Raw genomic sequence first — 16324 nt, forward strand, 5'->3', positions numbered from 1 at the left:
GAGCTGCTTGGTGCCCGTGGCGGCTCCCAGGCTGTCCTGCCAGCAGCCCCGCGAGGCAGCCTCAGGCCAGCTTGCCCAGGGAGCCGCCTTCGGGCTGTGCGGGAAGGCCCGGCCGGACAGCGCGTCGGAAGCGCGTTTCCAAGGCCCGCCAGCCGGCAAGGGGAAACTAGTTGGCGCAAGTGACACAAATGGAGCAGGCGGCAAATGAAACTTCCCAGCAGCTGCCTGGTGAATCCTTAGAAGCTGCTGAGCAACGGATGGAGAAGGATGAAGCAGCTGAACGACGCTGCTTAACAAAGATTCTCCCATAGAGCTTATTGCGGGCGCTAAGACCAGGGGGGGGGATGGACCCTCACGGAGCTACGAATCGCAGCACCCTTTAAAACTACCTAACCATCCCATGATCCTTTGCGGGAGACTGCGCGCGACAAAGCGGCGTAGGAGCCCTGCCTGGAAGGGTGGCGCAGGCTCGTCGCTGGTCGAAGCGAGCTCTGAGTGACACCCGGCTTCCACCAATCCCGTCCAGAGAGCGGGCGGTCGCTGCGGGGCCTCCGCGTCCAATGCGCGCGGGGCGGGAAGGGTGTCCAACGAGCCGGTGTCCCCGACAGCGAAGAGCGTCTCCGGAAGGAGGGGCTGCGGAGGGGCCGCCATTTTGTGAGGCGGCCGCCGTGAGGGGCGAATCCCTTTGTGAGGGAGGCGCTCGCCAGGTGAGGGAGCGGGAGAGAGGGCGAGAGAGCGCGGCCGTCGCCGCGGAGAAGGGAGGGCGGCGCTGGGAGGAGACGAGGCAAAGGCCGGGCGGGGCCGTGGCGTGTCAGGTCTGCGGGGCGAGGGCGCCTGGCGAGCAGCAGAGGCCGCGAAAGAGGCCCTCGGGCGCCGCAAACGGCCCACCGCGGAGCGAGTGGGCCTGGTGCGCGCGTGTGGATCCGTGTGTACACGCGTGTGCGCATATCTCGTTCTGGTTTTTTGCCCTCATTCATGAGCAACAAGCGCGCCTCGGATCCACTTCATTGTCTACAATACCATCCCTGTGACATATTTCCCTCTGTATGGGTAAGACCAGTAAACAGTCCTGTACTGTAGTGCTGAAGGGACTTGAACATTGTGTCACAGGATTCTGTGACCCGTAGCAGAATTCATCTGGAGAATTATTATTATTATTATTATTATTATTAAGGTTTGTATACCGCCCTTCATCTGTAGATCTCAGGGTGATTCTCTTCATTTGTCACACATTGACCCAACGGCTCATGATTGTAGATGCTGGAGTCAAAAGGGTGTGCAGTGGGCTAAGGATCCCTGGGAGTTGCAGAGAGTCTTGTGCCCCCCCCCCCAGGCTACCTGTAATTCTCACCATGACTATTCAGAAGCCATTCCTGTTGAATAAGATGATATTTAGTCCCAGGTCAATTGACTTCCGATTGTGGCCTAATTTAACTTATTGTGGAGTATTTGTTTTTAATTTTGATTTGTTTTTGCTGCCACAAATGAACATAGTGATCTTTCTGGAATTTAAAACAGTGACAACAGCCACAGTTGTAGGTTGTAAATGCAACTCCTTCCCCACAGAGGTGCATCTTCATTATGCAGCTCCCAGTGTATGCTGAACATGCACTTTTACCCTTTTGACACTTGAGGTGTATATTTTGAAGACTAATCTTATTTCTGTGGTTGTAAGTTGTTTTAAAATGTTTTTATATTGTGTTTTAATGTTATAACCCTCTCTGGGACTGTGAGTGAAGGGCAGGTGATTATTAATAATAATAATTCCTTTGCTTATTTAAGAACTGTAGATCATAGATAGTTTTGTGTTGCAGTTTTACACCTAAATACCTCTTTGAAATATCTTTGTTGAATAATAATTATTTTAAGGTCAGCAGTGAACACTGATTGATTCCTGCTACTAGACTTCGTATATTATGTGGTATTTAATTCCATCCCTACACTATACAATATAGAAGCCAACAGTAAAGGCAATAGAGTTGCAGAGCAAGTGCTAAGTCATCAGATCCAATTTCCCATTGCAGCAGAGAAATCTTTTATGTTTAAAAACACCTGACAGGGTCCTACAGGTGATACTCAAAAAAGTAGAATATTGTGGACAAGTTCATTTATTTCAGGAATTAAAAGGTGAAACTAACATATGAGATAGACTCATGACATGCACAGCGAGAGATGTCAAGCCTTTATTTGTAATAATTGTGATGATTGTGGTGTACAGCTGATGAAAACCCCAAATACACAATCTCAGAAAATTAGAATATAGTGAAAAGGTGCAGTAGCTACTCAATCCATAACATCTGCAAAGGGTTCCTGAGCCTTTAAATGGTCCCCCAGTATGGGTCAGTAGGAATCACAATCATGGGGAAGGCTGCTGACCTGATAGCTCTGCAGAAAACCATCATTGAAACCCTCCATAAGGAGGGAAAGCCTCAAAAGGTAATTGCGGAAGAAGTTGGATGTTCCCAAAGTGCTATATCAAAGCACATTAATGGAACGTTATGTGGAAGGGGAAAATGTGGAAGAAAAAGGTGCACAAGCAGCAGGGATGACTGCAGCCTGGAGAGGATTGTCAGGAAAGGACCATTCAAACGTGTTGGGGACTTTCACAAGGCGTGGACTGAGGCTGGAGTTAGTGCATCCAGAGCCACCACACACAGACGGATCCTAGAGATGGGCTTCAGATGTCATATTTCTCTTGTCAAGGCACTCCTGATCAAGAAACAACGTCAGAAGCGTCTTACCTGTGCTACAGAAAAAAAGAACTGGTCTGTTGCTCAGTGGTCCCAAGTCCTCTTCTCTGATGAGAGCAACTTTTGCATCTCATTTGGAAACCAAGGACTCAAGAGTCTGGAGGAAGAATGGGGAGGCACACAATGCCAGATGCTTGAAGTCCAGTGTGAAGTTTCCACAGTCTGTGTTGATTTGGGGAGCCATGTCATCTGGTGTTGGTCCACTGTGCTTTATTAAGTCCAGGGTCAACGCAGCCGTCTACCAGGAGATTTGGGAACATTTCATGCTTCCTTCCGCAGATGAGCTTTATGGGGATGCTGACTTCATTTTCCAGCAGGACTTGGCACCCGCCCACACTGCCAAAAGTACCAAAACCTGGTTCAATGCCCATGGGATTACTGTGCTTGATTGGCCAGCAAACTCGCCTGACCTGAACCCCATAGAGAATCTATGGGGCATTGTCAAGAGAAAGATGAGAGATATGAGACCGAGCAATGCAGAAGAGCTGAAGGCCGCTATTGAAGCATCCTGGTCTTCCATAACACCTCAGCAGTGCCACAGCCTGATAGCATCCATGCCACGCCGCATTGCGGCAGTAATTGATGCAAAAGGGGCCCAAACCAAGTACTGAGTACATATGCATGCTTCTACTTTTCAGAGGTCTACTATTCTATTTGCAATCCATGTTTTGATGATTTCATTTAATATTCTAATTTTCTGAGATGGTGAATTTGGGGTTTTCATCAGCTGTACGCCACAATCATCACAATTATGACAAATAAAGGCTTGACATATCTCGCTTTGCACGTCATGAGTCTATCTCATGTTAGTTTCACCTTTTAAATTGAATTCCTGAAATAAATGAACTTTTCCTTTTTTTAATTTAATTTTTATTAAGTTTTCTCATAATTATAGTCTAAACAATAATATACAACATTTATAACTTATATATGTATATACAAATTTGTATAAATAAAAAAAATGCTCTTTAACTTGTACACCATTCTGTATATTATATATACACTGATACTTATTATTTACATTTACATAACTTATACACAACTTGTACAGATTAGAAAAAAATGGGAAAAGAAAGAAAAAAGAAAAGAAAAGAAGAAAGAAAAAAGAAAGAAAAACAGAAAACAAATCCCAAAAACATAATTCCCCCCTTCTGCTTCCCCTCATACTTCTTCTGTTTTATTTTGTCATCTGCTTCCACGGTTTTACACTTCTTTATTGCATTTGTCATCTGCCATCTGTTGTGCTCTAGTCCCATATTGTAAAGCCCCTCCTTCCACTTTATTTCTATACACATTCCCTTTCATTGATAATAGTTTTTCTTATATACATGGCCATACTGAATAATATAATCATGTTCTATTTGTACCCTTTAAATCTTAATATTATTTTATGTTCTCCTTCATCTTCCAAGAAAGAATTTTTTTTTGAAACTCTGAGTGTTACATTTCCTTTTGTTTTCTCATATTCCATACAACTTGTTCAGATATGCCCTAAATTTGTCCCATTCTTTTCCAAAAGTTTCACCTCCTTGTTGCCAAATCTTTGATGTTAATTTTGCTATTTCCATATATTCAACCATCTTTTGACGCCATTCCTCTACAGTAGGAGTCCATTGCTGTCTCCAAACTTGAGCCAGCAAAATTCTTGCTCCTGTCGTCGCATAAAGAAATATCCTCACATCGTTTTTCTCAATATCTTCCCCTACCATTCCTAATAGGAATGCTTCAGATATTTTTTTAAAGTTATATCTATAGATCTTTTTTAGTTCATTATATACATTTTCCCAATATTGTTTTATTTTATCACAGTGCCACCACATGTGTATAAAATTTCCTTCTTTGACTCCACACTTCCAACACTTTTTGTCACCTGATTTATACATTTTAAACAATTTCGTTGGTGTGAGGTACCACCTGTACATCATCTTGTATATATTTTCTTTAAGCTGAACACAAGCAGTAAATTTAGTTGTCACATTCCATAGTTTATGCCACTTTACATAGTCAATATTATAACCTAAAGTCCATTGCCCACTTAATCATAGAGCTCTTAATTTCCTCATCCTTAGTACTCCATTCTAGTAGAAAATCATATATTTTAGATAAATTTTTAGTATTATCACCTATAACTGTTTTCTCCAGTATTGACTTTGTTTGTTCGAAACCTTTCTCTTTTTTATCTTTCAGAAACAGGCTATAGATCTGGCGGTATTCCAACCACCCTTGTATTCTATCTTTAATCTCTTCATAAGGTTTTATCACCAATTCGTTATTTTTTTTCTACTAGAATGTCTCTATAGGAGAGCCACTGTTCTTCCGAATTTGATTTTTTGACAGAGAGTGCTTCTTGAGGGGATATCCAGCCAGGAGTTCTTCTTTCAAACCAATCTTTATATTTAGCCCATACTAAATATAGTGGTTTCCTTATTGCATGATTTAGGAAGGCCCTGTGTACCTTAACCTTATCGTACCACAAGTACGCATGCCAGCCGTATCTGTTTGAATATCCCTCCAAATCCAAAAGTTCTGCATTTTCAACTTTAAACCACTCTCTTAACCACACTAGGCAGGCCGACTCATAATAGATCATGAGGTCAGGTACACCAAAGCCTCCTCTTTCTTTCTTATCTGTTAAGATCTTAAATTTAATTCTAGGCTTCTTTCCTTGCCATATAGATATTGTCCTCTGCCATTCTTTAAATTGGCTTTGTCCCATCACAATTGGGATCGTCTGGAAAAGAAAAGAAAATGATGGGTAGCACCATCATTTTTATTGTGGCCATTCTCCCCCACCAAGACAACTTTAATTTATCCCATACATCCAGGCTTTGTTTAACCTCTTTCCACGTTGGTATATAGTTATGTTTGTATAAATTGGAATTTTTAGGTGTAAGCCAAATACCCAGGTATTTAACTCTGTTTATTATTTCTATCCCTGTATCCTGTTCAAGCTGCACCTTCTGATCTGTACTTAGGTTTTTTACCATCATTTTGGTCTTGCTCCTATTTAATTTTAAACCTGCCAATTCTCCAAATTGCTCAATCACCTTTATTGCTTCTGTTATTGATTTATGCGGATCTTGCAATGTTAAGACTACGTCATCCGCAAAAGCCTTTACCTTATGTTCTCTAAGCCCCTGTTTGACCCCTGTGATATTTGCTGTTCTTCTTATCTCTTGCAGTAATACTTCTAATGTTATTATAAATAACAGGGGTGACAGTGGGCAGCCCTGTCTTGTTCCTTTTGATATTCTTAGACTCTGTGTGAGTTCATTATTTACAATAATTTTTGCCTTTTGATCTTTGTAAATTGCCTCCACACATTTCATGAAATTTTCCCCAATTCCCATCATTTCAAGATTTTTCCTCATAAAATGCCATGAAACGTTATCAAACGCTTTTTCAGCATTGATGAAAATTAGGGCTGCTTGCTTATTTATTTTAATATCCAGGTATTCTATTATATTCAAGATGTTTCGCATGTTCTCTCTTAATTGTCGTCCTGGTAAAAAACCTTTCTGATCAGGATGTATTTGTGAAGTTAGTACCAGTTTAAGTCTGTGTGCCAATATACTTGTGAAAATTTTATAATCGTTGTTCAATAACGATATTGGCCTATAATTTTTTACATCTGTTGGATCTGATCCTTGTTTATGAATCAATGTAATATGTGCCTCTTCCCAAGTTTTGGGAATTTGGCCTGTCTTCATTATATTGTTAACTACTTATTTAAATGGAGTCATCAATTGTTGGTGTAAAATTTTATAGTATTTTATGGGTAGCCCATCTGGACCTGGAGCTTTCCCGTTTTCCCCCTTTTTAATTGCATTTACAATTTCCTCCTCTGTTATCTGCTTTTCTAACATCTCTTTTTGATCTTGTGCAACAGCTTTCAATTTATGTTCTTTGAGGTAGTTTTCAATCTTCTTATTCTCTTTTGGTGCTTTATATAGGTCTCTATAGAATTCTAGGAATGCGTTCTTTATTTTTTCCTGATTATCTAGTGTCTTTTCTTTCTGTATGATTTTGTTTGTTACATTTACATTCTTTCGCTTCTTCAACTGCCACGCGAGCCATTTTCCTGTTTTATTAGCGAATTCAAAATTTGTTAGCTTCAGTAAATTGATTTTCCACTCAACTTTTTGGCTTATGATCCCTTCTATTTGTATTTGCAGGAGCTTGTACTTCTGTTTTATTTCTTGGTCTTCAGGTTTTTCTACTTCTTTTATTTTTCCCATTATATTTTCTTTAAGCCTTTCTCTCTCTCTTTTTCTTATTGAGCTCTGTTGGATTAGGAACCCCCTCATTACCGCCTTCCCAGCGTCCCATACTGTATTTATATCTGTACCTTTATTTAAATTCGCTTCAAAGTAATTATTTAATTGCTCTTTTGCTTTCTGTGTAATTCTACCATCATCCAACAGGGTTTCATTCATCCTCCATCTAAACACTTTATGATCTTTTATTTTCCACTCCATCAGAATCGCCCTGTGGTCTGATAAGGTTTTTGGTAGTATTTCAGATTTTGACACATTGATGGATAGTTCCCTTGTTATCCATATTTGATCTATCCTGCTCCAACTTTTATTAGGCTCAGAATAGAATGAGAATTCTCTTACTGTCGGATTTTTCCATCTCCATATGTCTATTAGCCTGTTATTCTCTATTAATGATTCAAATGAAATTGGTAGTTTCCCCTGATGTGTTCTTTTTCTTATTTTTTCCGATCTATCTTTTTCTAGGGAGGTCACTCCGTTAAAGTCCCCCATCAGAATAACTTTGTATTCCATATATTCACTTAGAATTTCTCCTAATTTTTTTAAAGAATTCACCCTTGTTGTCGTTTGGTGCGTAGACTCCCACTAAAATCATTTTTTCTCCCTCAATTTGAATCTGCACTCCCAGAATTCTACCTTCCTTATCTTTAAATAATTTGTTTTGCATCATATTTGTTTTTTACATAAATAACCACCCCTCTCTTTTTTTGTGTGTCTGAGGAGATGAACTCGTTCCCCAACTTCTTGTTTTTTAACACTCTATTATGCCTCTTTATCACATGTGTTTCCTGCAAACATATTATATCAGCTTTTTCCTTTTCCAAAATATGTCCAATCCGGTTCCTCTTGTTTTTGTCGTTCATGCTGTTCACATTCCACGAAATTATTTTGATGCTCATTTTGTTTGTTTATTTAAATAATTTTATTATACACAGGGAAGATATTTAATTATCATTCTCCTTAATTTCCTGCTCTTGAATATCTCTTTCATCCCCAGATTCTTCTTCCTCCACTCCTTCTATCTTTCCTAGCTCTTTATATCTCCTTCCAAACTTCTCCATTTCTTGAACTGAGTCAATTTTAAACTTTTTGTCTTTGTAGTAAAATGATATGCCTTGTGGGTATTCCCATCTAAACCTTATCTTGTTTGCCTCTAAAATCTTTGTCAGTCCTTTGTAAGCATTTCTTTTATGCAATAATCTTTTCGGAATGTCTCTAAAGGCTACTATTTGTTTGCCATTGATAGTCCATTTTGACTCCCTGCTTTTCCTCAAAATTTCATTTCTAACCACCACAGAATTCAATGTTACCAAACAGTCTCCTGAATATTTTTTTGTTCTACCTTGAGGTGGATTGGCCCTAATTCTGAAAACATTTATTATCTGCTCTTCCATATCCTCTAATTTCCAACCCAGCAGATTTACAAGTTCCTTACTTATTTTTCCTCTCAAATCTTCTCCTTCCTCTTCTATTATACCCCTAATTTTCACATTTTGAACTTTTTGATTCATTTCTAGCAATGCCAAATTATCCAATGTCAACTCCTGTACTTTTTCAAGTTCATCCATTTTTCCTTTCAACTTCTCCCCCTCCTTTTTATTCTCTCTTACTTCCTTTTGGGCTTTCTTAGTCTGCTCTTCAACTGTATGTATTTTAGTATTCAATTCTTTCATTTGACCTGCAAACTCTGTTACAATTTCTGTCAGCTTTTCTCTAATATTCGTATCACTTTCTTTCATTTCCCTCCTTATCTCTCTTAATTCTGTCAATATTTTTGCCATATCTCCTTCCCCCTCTGTGTCAGCCTTGGAAGGCCTTCTCTCACTTGGTGTTGCTATTTTTGTTCCTTTATGTGCCATCTCTTATCTTTTCCTTCCTTTATTACTGTATTTTGAGACTGGCCACTGGAGGTCTCTTTTTCTGTTTCTAGATCCCTAGAGATCTCTAATTCTATTTGCCAAATGACCACTAGAGGTCTCTTGTTCTGTTTGAAGTTTAAACCCCAATAGTTGTACAAACATATACCTTCTGCGCGTATATATTGTTGATACAGATATTATAAAGACTGCCCCCTTAATACCCCCCAGCTTCTCCTCAGCTTCTCCCCCTCAGTTCTTTTGGCTGGCAGTCTTGCCTCTATTGTCACTTTTTGCCTTCTTTTCTTCTCTCTTTGTCGCCAGTCCTCCACCTTCTCTTACTCCTCCCGTTCCCTGGAAGATGCTGTAAGACGCTGAAGATCTGGGGGACCGTCTCTTCCGTTGTTGTTCTTTATTCTCCTTTATTATCAATTACCTCTGAGAGGGTATCATGGAGATATGACTGAGATATAAGTCGGGTTTTTTAAGCAACTTGAGAGCAGCGTTTAAACCCAGCGTTTAAACCCTCCAGTCTCACAAAGTCAGATAATAATATACAGTCCTAGCGGAGTCTATGTAATTCAGAATGTAGCCAACAAGTTCAAATAGTAGCCTTTAAATGCCCTTAAATGTCCTGGAAATAGCCAATTTCATCCACAACATTACAACTCGGCTTCTTAGAGGTGTGAAACATTTTAGTCATAATGTCACCCGTTTTCAATTCAATGCAACATTCTACCTTGTTACAGTTGCTCAGCAGTTCATTCCTCTCATAGCTCAGCGTCCCGCGCCATTTTTTCACGCAGTTTCTGACGGGTTTCCTTTCTGCCGTTCCTTTCACCGCTCCCGGATCACTTAGTCTTTCCTTTTGCCTTCCTTTCGTGTTCTTTTTAGCAGGATACCGGAAATAAAACTTTAAACTCCGGAAGATTCTCCGCCTTCCCGTGGAGCCCGAGGCAGCGCTTTTTGGGGTGAGATAGACCCGTGCGTCCTCAGCTCTAAGTCAGCTCCCTCCAGACTCCTCTCTTTACGAGCCTGGTGTCCGAGCCGAAGAGCCACCTGGACACTGCCATTGTCTATGTCCCCTGGACTTTATTGTCCTGGGTTTCGGGGTTTGTTGAGCCCTAACAGAACCCCTTTTTCCCCTGCAAAGCCCGGGGTCTCTCCGGAGGAGACCGCCCGCGCTCCTTCTCGATCGGCGGCGGAACTGGAAGCCTAAATGAACTTTTCCATGATACTCTAATTTTTTGAGTATCACCTGTATATACAATGGCTCTGGGGGGAAGCCGACAAGGTTGAAAACTCCTATAGCCCTGTCCTGTAGTTTGAGTATGTCCTACTGATGTAAATACGTAGAACTTATTTTCAAGTAAGTGCATAAAATTGCAGCCTATGTTACTTTGGTTGTTATATAAGTTAAATCTGTTTTGCTACAACTTAAATCCGATATTTTTTTGAGCCCTCTGTTAGGCAAGGCTGGTTGCTTCTTAAAATGAAAGGTTTTGAAGAGTATTCTGCTTGCACAGGTTTGAACACAACCCAGGACTCTGAGGCACTTTTCCATTAGAATTTTGTAATAGAAAATGTGGGATAGGCATGGACAGACCTGGTTAGATTGGGAAGGTGATACCAGGAATTTAACATGAGGTGAAAATGTATATGGATCACACAAGGCTAATTTAAGTAACATAGTGTGGAATTTAAGCCCATGCTCTGACAGGGGCCTGGCTTCTACCTGCTGTTATGCTCTTTGCAGATGAAACAAAATAGGAAATTCTTTCCAGTAGCACCTTAGAGACCAACTGAGTTTGTTCTTGGTATGAGCTTTCGTGTGCATGCTCATACCAAGAACAAACTCAGTTGGTCTCTAAGGTGCTACTGGAAAGAATTTCCTATTTTGTTTCGACTATGGCAGACCAACACGGCTACCCACCTGTAACTGGATCTTTGCAGATGCTTAGTCTGTAGGACAGAGTTGTTTGTGGAGGAAAGTCTATGCTTAGTACAACAGTAATTAAAATGCCGAGTAAAAGGGTTTTAAATATATAGACTCTAAGACACTGCAGTTGTGAGAAGAAATTGGTGAGATATGATCCATACTGATGTCAGTACTGTCTGTTTAAGGAATAGAAGATACAGGTGCCAGTGTTTTGTTCTTAATTGGCTGAAGCGTGGGCTTCAGTGTATATAGCATGGGCTTCTGTGTATATAAGGCTCTGTTGCAAAGTGTTTAGTGCTCCTAGCTTTGGGGAGTGTTGGAGGCTGGGAGTGAGTTGTTTAAAAAAAAAAAAGTATTTGTGTTTAGTTTAACAGTCTCTGGAAGAAGGCTGGAAACTAACAGGGAGTTCTTACTTGGTTTATGTAAATTAAACTCTAGTTTAGAAAAGCCTTTTTTCTTTACTCCTGGTGCCTGCTTTAGCCAAGTCAGTTTTTCTGTTGTGTTTAATCTTTAACTCTGCTGGAAGCGTACTTTAATGGGCCACTGTTAACTGGGGTGTAAGTTCTTCTTTTGCACCTTTGTTCAGTACCCAGTTATTTTCATTCAATAGGTAGGTCCCATGGTATTGTAAGTTCTTCTTTTGCACCTTTGTTCAGTACCCAGTTATTTTCATTCAATAGGTAGGTCCCATGGTATTGTAATCATTCCCCATCTGCAGATGCAGATGTCCTCACAAGCAGATTAGTTTATTCCTAGGATGTTTCTCACTTTCTGCTCAGTTTTGTCATGTGTTGATTGCACACACAACCCACAGAAATTTATGCTTTAAAAATAAAAATGCAATTTATATATTTTTTTCTGAACCCATGCTTGGGGTATTTACAAAGCAAATTCCCACAACATCCCACAAGCAATGACTACTAGCCAGTGGGCAAAATCATCCTTCCATAGAAGATGAAATAATGGACTAGTATGTAGAGTCATAATTTGTCAGCAAAGCTAATTATAACGCTCAGGTGGAGGGTATAAAATTAAGAGTATGAGATCATTCATGAAGTCTCAGTGGATTATTCTGGTATGGATGGTGTCTCAAGGATTTGCCAGTTCCTGTCTTCCAGAGTAAAGCATGAAAATATGGTACAGCCAATGCTTTACCTCATGCTGTTTTGCAAAGAAAAACAGTCATTGATATTGGAAATGGAGTCAGATTTAAGAAATTGCAAGAAAAGTGGTACCTCGGGTTAGACACTTCAGGTTACAGATGCTTCAGGTTACAGACTCTAGTCCGGTCAATATACAAAATGACCTGGGCAAAATTGCAACATAAACACTATTAATGGCATTTTTATGAGAATTGGGTGTAGAATAACATATAAAAAATTAGACAAAATTAAATGACACGAACACTGTGAAATCGTGATTTCAAAATGGCCAACCTGCTGTATCAATTGTATTGTATTTCGATTAGTTTTCTAAACTTGATTGTGTGTATAATATGTTTTTTAATTGTTGTTACCAAACGTCAGGGAAAACAATACAAAGTTGTCATTGATGTAGTTATTAGGCTACATAATTTCTGTATTTAAATGTTTGCTAAAAACAACAAAGTGAAAGCAATGGTACATTGAAACAAGGTCACAATAAGGCGCTTGAAGCAGAACTTTTATTATGTATTACAAATAACGAAAGCAGTCATCCATATCATCAGTCATCCATATCATCTTCTATATCAGAACAATGTTCAACCAACAACACATTTTCACAACCAATGGTCTGGCACTGACCACAAGCTGTTGAACATGGAAAACTATTTTTTTTGCACGTGCAACGGAATGCACAACAACCAGTGGTGCAGCTACAGTGGATAACTTTCAAAAGACTTTCAGGTGCAGGGGCCATGTCTGACATCACAGGGTGAAGCTGGTTGTCCTCCTTTATAATCCAACCCCAGTCATTAGGGGGGCGGGTTGGGGAAGGGGCGCCCGGTATGCCGGCGGGGTCGTGGGGGCGCCCCAGCGTGGCGCACCACCCAGCCCCTATGACGAGACGGCCCTGGCCACCTGGGTCTCCAAGTGGATGATTATTGGGCACTGAATCTGACTAGTTTTTTTTAGCAGAACTACTGAAGACCACAGTTGCTCCCCTGCAGATAATAATCGGTGTCCTGACCTCTAAAGTGGAAACCCTCACTAGCCCCATTTCCACTCTAGGGAACAAGAACCAAATGCAAGAAAGAATAATAGAGCAGTACCGAGAGGAAAACACACGTGTGAATAATAAACTGGCTGAACTGGAAAGCCACCTGGAAACAGAAAGCTCAGAAATGAGAAAAACAAGCAGACCTCAAAGATCACACTAGACGTTTCAACATCTGCTTCCGCAACTTTCCCAAAAAAGTGGAGGAGAAAAGCCCAGCAGACCTCGTTGTGCGGTGGCTAAAAAACACGATCCCTAACCTGACACTTCAGGTAGACGACCTGGAGAGGGCTCACAGAGCTCTAAAACCTATGCTGAAAACCAACGGCCACAAGAGACATCATCATGTGCTTCGTCTGCTACAAAAAGAAAGAAGTATTGAATAGCATCAAAAACTCAACCACACTCTGATATGGAGAAAACCCCATCATAGTCTTCTTTGGCAATCACTTGTAGCCGAGTAAGTTTGTCTTCCATAAACACGGTTTTAACAGTGAGTCCATAAGTGGCTGTGGAGGCCAATTCTGGATCCACACGTCCTTCCACAGCGGGGACATAAGTTTCTGGGCAGGAGTTGCTCACAGTGTGGATTTGCGAAGCGTGCCTTTCTCTTAGGATGTTTCTCCCTTTCAACCTGATTTTGAGTGTCTTCAAAACCCAAGACACCTTTGGTAAAGGCTGTTCTCCAATTTGAGCTCTTGCAGACCAGTGTTTCCCAGTTGTCAGTGTTTATACTACATTTTTTAAGATTTGCCTTGAGAGAGTCTTTGAACCTTTTTTTTTTTACCACCGGCATTACGCTTTCCATTTTTAAGTTCTGAATAGAGTACCGTATTTTTTGCTCCATAAGACGCACTTTTTCCCTCCTGAAATGTAAGGGGAAATACCTGTGCGTCTTATGGAGTGAATGGTGGTCCCTGGAGCTAAATTGCCCAGGGGCCAAAGGTAGATTGTGCTTTTTATTTTATAAAGAGAAAAGGGGGTGTTGAAAGGACCCCGCTCAGCAGCTGATCAGCAAGAGATCGGGAGAGAGATAAGAGTCCCGGCTCCCTTTCAGCCTCCTTTGTTGAATGTGCTGCAGAGGGAGGTTGTTTGTTTCCCCAGGACATGTGACTGGCTGATTAGATTATCTGTCTGGAAACAGTAGAAACTGCTCCCTTTCCTTAAGATTTTTCAGAAATGTGAGTTGAACCCCATAAAAATGGGGCTTTTCCTCTTTGCTTTGCCCCCTTTGCAAAAGGAGCTTTGCCACCTTTGCAAAAGGAGCTTTGCGTTTCCCCCTTTGCAAAAAAAGCTGCAAAACTTTTAGCCGATCCTCAAAAAAAACACAAAAAATACCAGGGCTTTGCCCTTTGCAAAAAAAGCTGCAAAACTTTTAGCCGATCCTCAAAAAAAACACAAAAAATACCAGGGCTTTACCCTTTGCAAAAAAAGCTGCAAAACTTTTAGCTGATCCTCAAAAAAAGGGGCTTTTCCCTTTGCAAAAAAGCTGTAAAACCTTTAGCTGATCCTCAAAAAACCCAGGGCTTTTCCCTTTGCAAAAAGGCTGCAAAACTTTTTGCTGATCCTCAAAAATACAGGGCTTTTAGAGGAGGAAAACCAGAAAAATATTTTTTCCCTTGTTTCCTCCTCTAAAAATGAGGTGCGCCCTATGGTCCAGTGCGTCCTATGGCGCGAAAAATACGGTGGTTCCTTTGGAAGACAATAATCAGGCATCCGAACAACATGACCAGTCCAACGAAGTTGATGTTGAAGAATCATTGCTTTGACACTGGTGATCTTTACTTCTTCCAGTATACTGGCATTAGTTCGCCTGTCTTCCCAAGTCATGTGTTTTTGCAGCTTTTTTGCAAAGGGAAAAGCCCTGGTTTTTTGAGGATCAGCTAAGTTTTGCAGCATTTTTTTGCAAAGGGGGAAAAGCAAAGCTCCTTTTGCAAAGGGGGCAAAGCAAAGAGGAAAAGCCCCATTTTTATGGGGTTCAACTCACATTTCTGCAGCTTCTAAAGGAAAGGGAGCCTTTTCTAATCAGCCAGTCACATGTCATTGGGGAAACAAACAACCTCCCTCTGCAGCACATTCAACAATGGAGGGCGAGGCAAGAGGGCGGGGCTGAAAGGGAGCCGGGACTCTTATCTCTCTCCCGATCTCTTGCTGATCAGCTGCTGAGCGGGGTCCTTTCAACACCCCCTTTTCTCTTTGTAAAATAAAAAGCATGAGACTCTTTTGGCCCCTGGGCAATTCAGCTCCAGGGACCACCATTCGTTCCATAAGACGCACAGATATTTCCCCTTACTTTTTAGGAGGAAAAAAGTGCGTCTTATGGAGCGAAAAATATTGTATAAAGGAACAAATAACCAATGCTGGAGATGCCGGAAAGAAACAGGTACATATATACATATGTGGTGGCAGTGTAGCGATATCAAAGGTTTTTTGGAGATGTTCTATAAAGAATTTAAAAAAATATTAAGGTACTCCTTTAAAAAAAGCCCTGAAACATTCCTATTAGGGATGATAGATAATGATATCCAAGTTAATGACAGGTTTATATTAATGTACGCGACCGCAGCAGCCAGACTCCTTATAGCAGTTAATTGGAAATCCAAAAGAATACCTAATAAAGAAAAATGGCAATTAAAAATGATAAGATATTATAATTTGGCATCAAAATACGAAGCAATAAATGGTATAAATGGGAATAAATGGGAATAAAGGGGAAAAATTGGAAATTGTTTAAAGAATATATTAAACACCATGTAGAAAAGGCTGATCTTCTTGCAGATCTGTAAAGGCTCAAACAATTGGGAAGGAAAGAAGCTGGGAAATCATATACAGTGGTGCCCCGCTAGACGAAAAACTCGCTAGACGAACGGCATTCGCTAGCGGAAGGTTGCCCCGCAAGATGAAAAAGTCAATGGGGCTGCCTCGCAAGACGATTTTTTTTTTAAGCGAAAACTAGCGGTTTGCATTGGTGCTTCGCAAGACGAAAACGCTCTACGAAGACACTCGCAGAACGAATTATTTTCGTCTAGCGAGGCATCACTGTATACAGGTATGAAGATAAACAAAGGGACATATGATGCAACAAAGAAGGTTGAGAAGCAAGAGGGAGGGGAGAGGGAGGGGTAATGGGGTTTATAAAGATTCCTTCGAACTAGAATCTCATTTGTATATGTTTTGGATGGATTCATTTGATGGATATGTTTGTTTTTAAGCTGTGTCTTGTCTATTTCTTTTTTTTGTAACTCTGAAAAATTAATAAAACTTTCAGAAATTAAAAAAAAAACACCATCCCCACTATCAAACATG

The 16324-nt window shown here is 40.6% G+C and overlaps 1 protein-coding gene across 5 annotated transcripts in view; it reads left to right on the forward strand.

Annotated features, from left to right (window-relative positions):
- The first annotated feature begins 583 nt into the window (after nt 1-583).
- RBM10 (RNA binding motif protein 10) overlaps nt 584-16324 on the forward strand; it is a 62164-nt gene continuing 46423 nt past the window's right edge. For 2 of the 5 annotated variants that reach the window (XM_033173285.1, XM_033173289.1), the window contains exon 1: nt 584-707. The gene's annotated coding sequence lies outside the window, so the exon portion shown is untranslated. The remainder of the gene's footprint in view (nt 708-16324) is intronic. The other 3 variants (XM_033173288.1, XM_033173290.1, XM_033173287.1) reach the window with 2 other exon arrangements.

This window comes from Lacerta agilis, chromosome 16, assembly GCF_009819535.1.
Source record: "Lacerta agilis isolate rLacAgi1 chromosome 16, rLacAgi1.pri, whole genome shotgun sequence".
NCBI lineage: Eukaryota > Metazoa > Chordata > Lepidosauria > Squamata > Lacertidae > Lacerta > Lacerta agilis.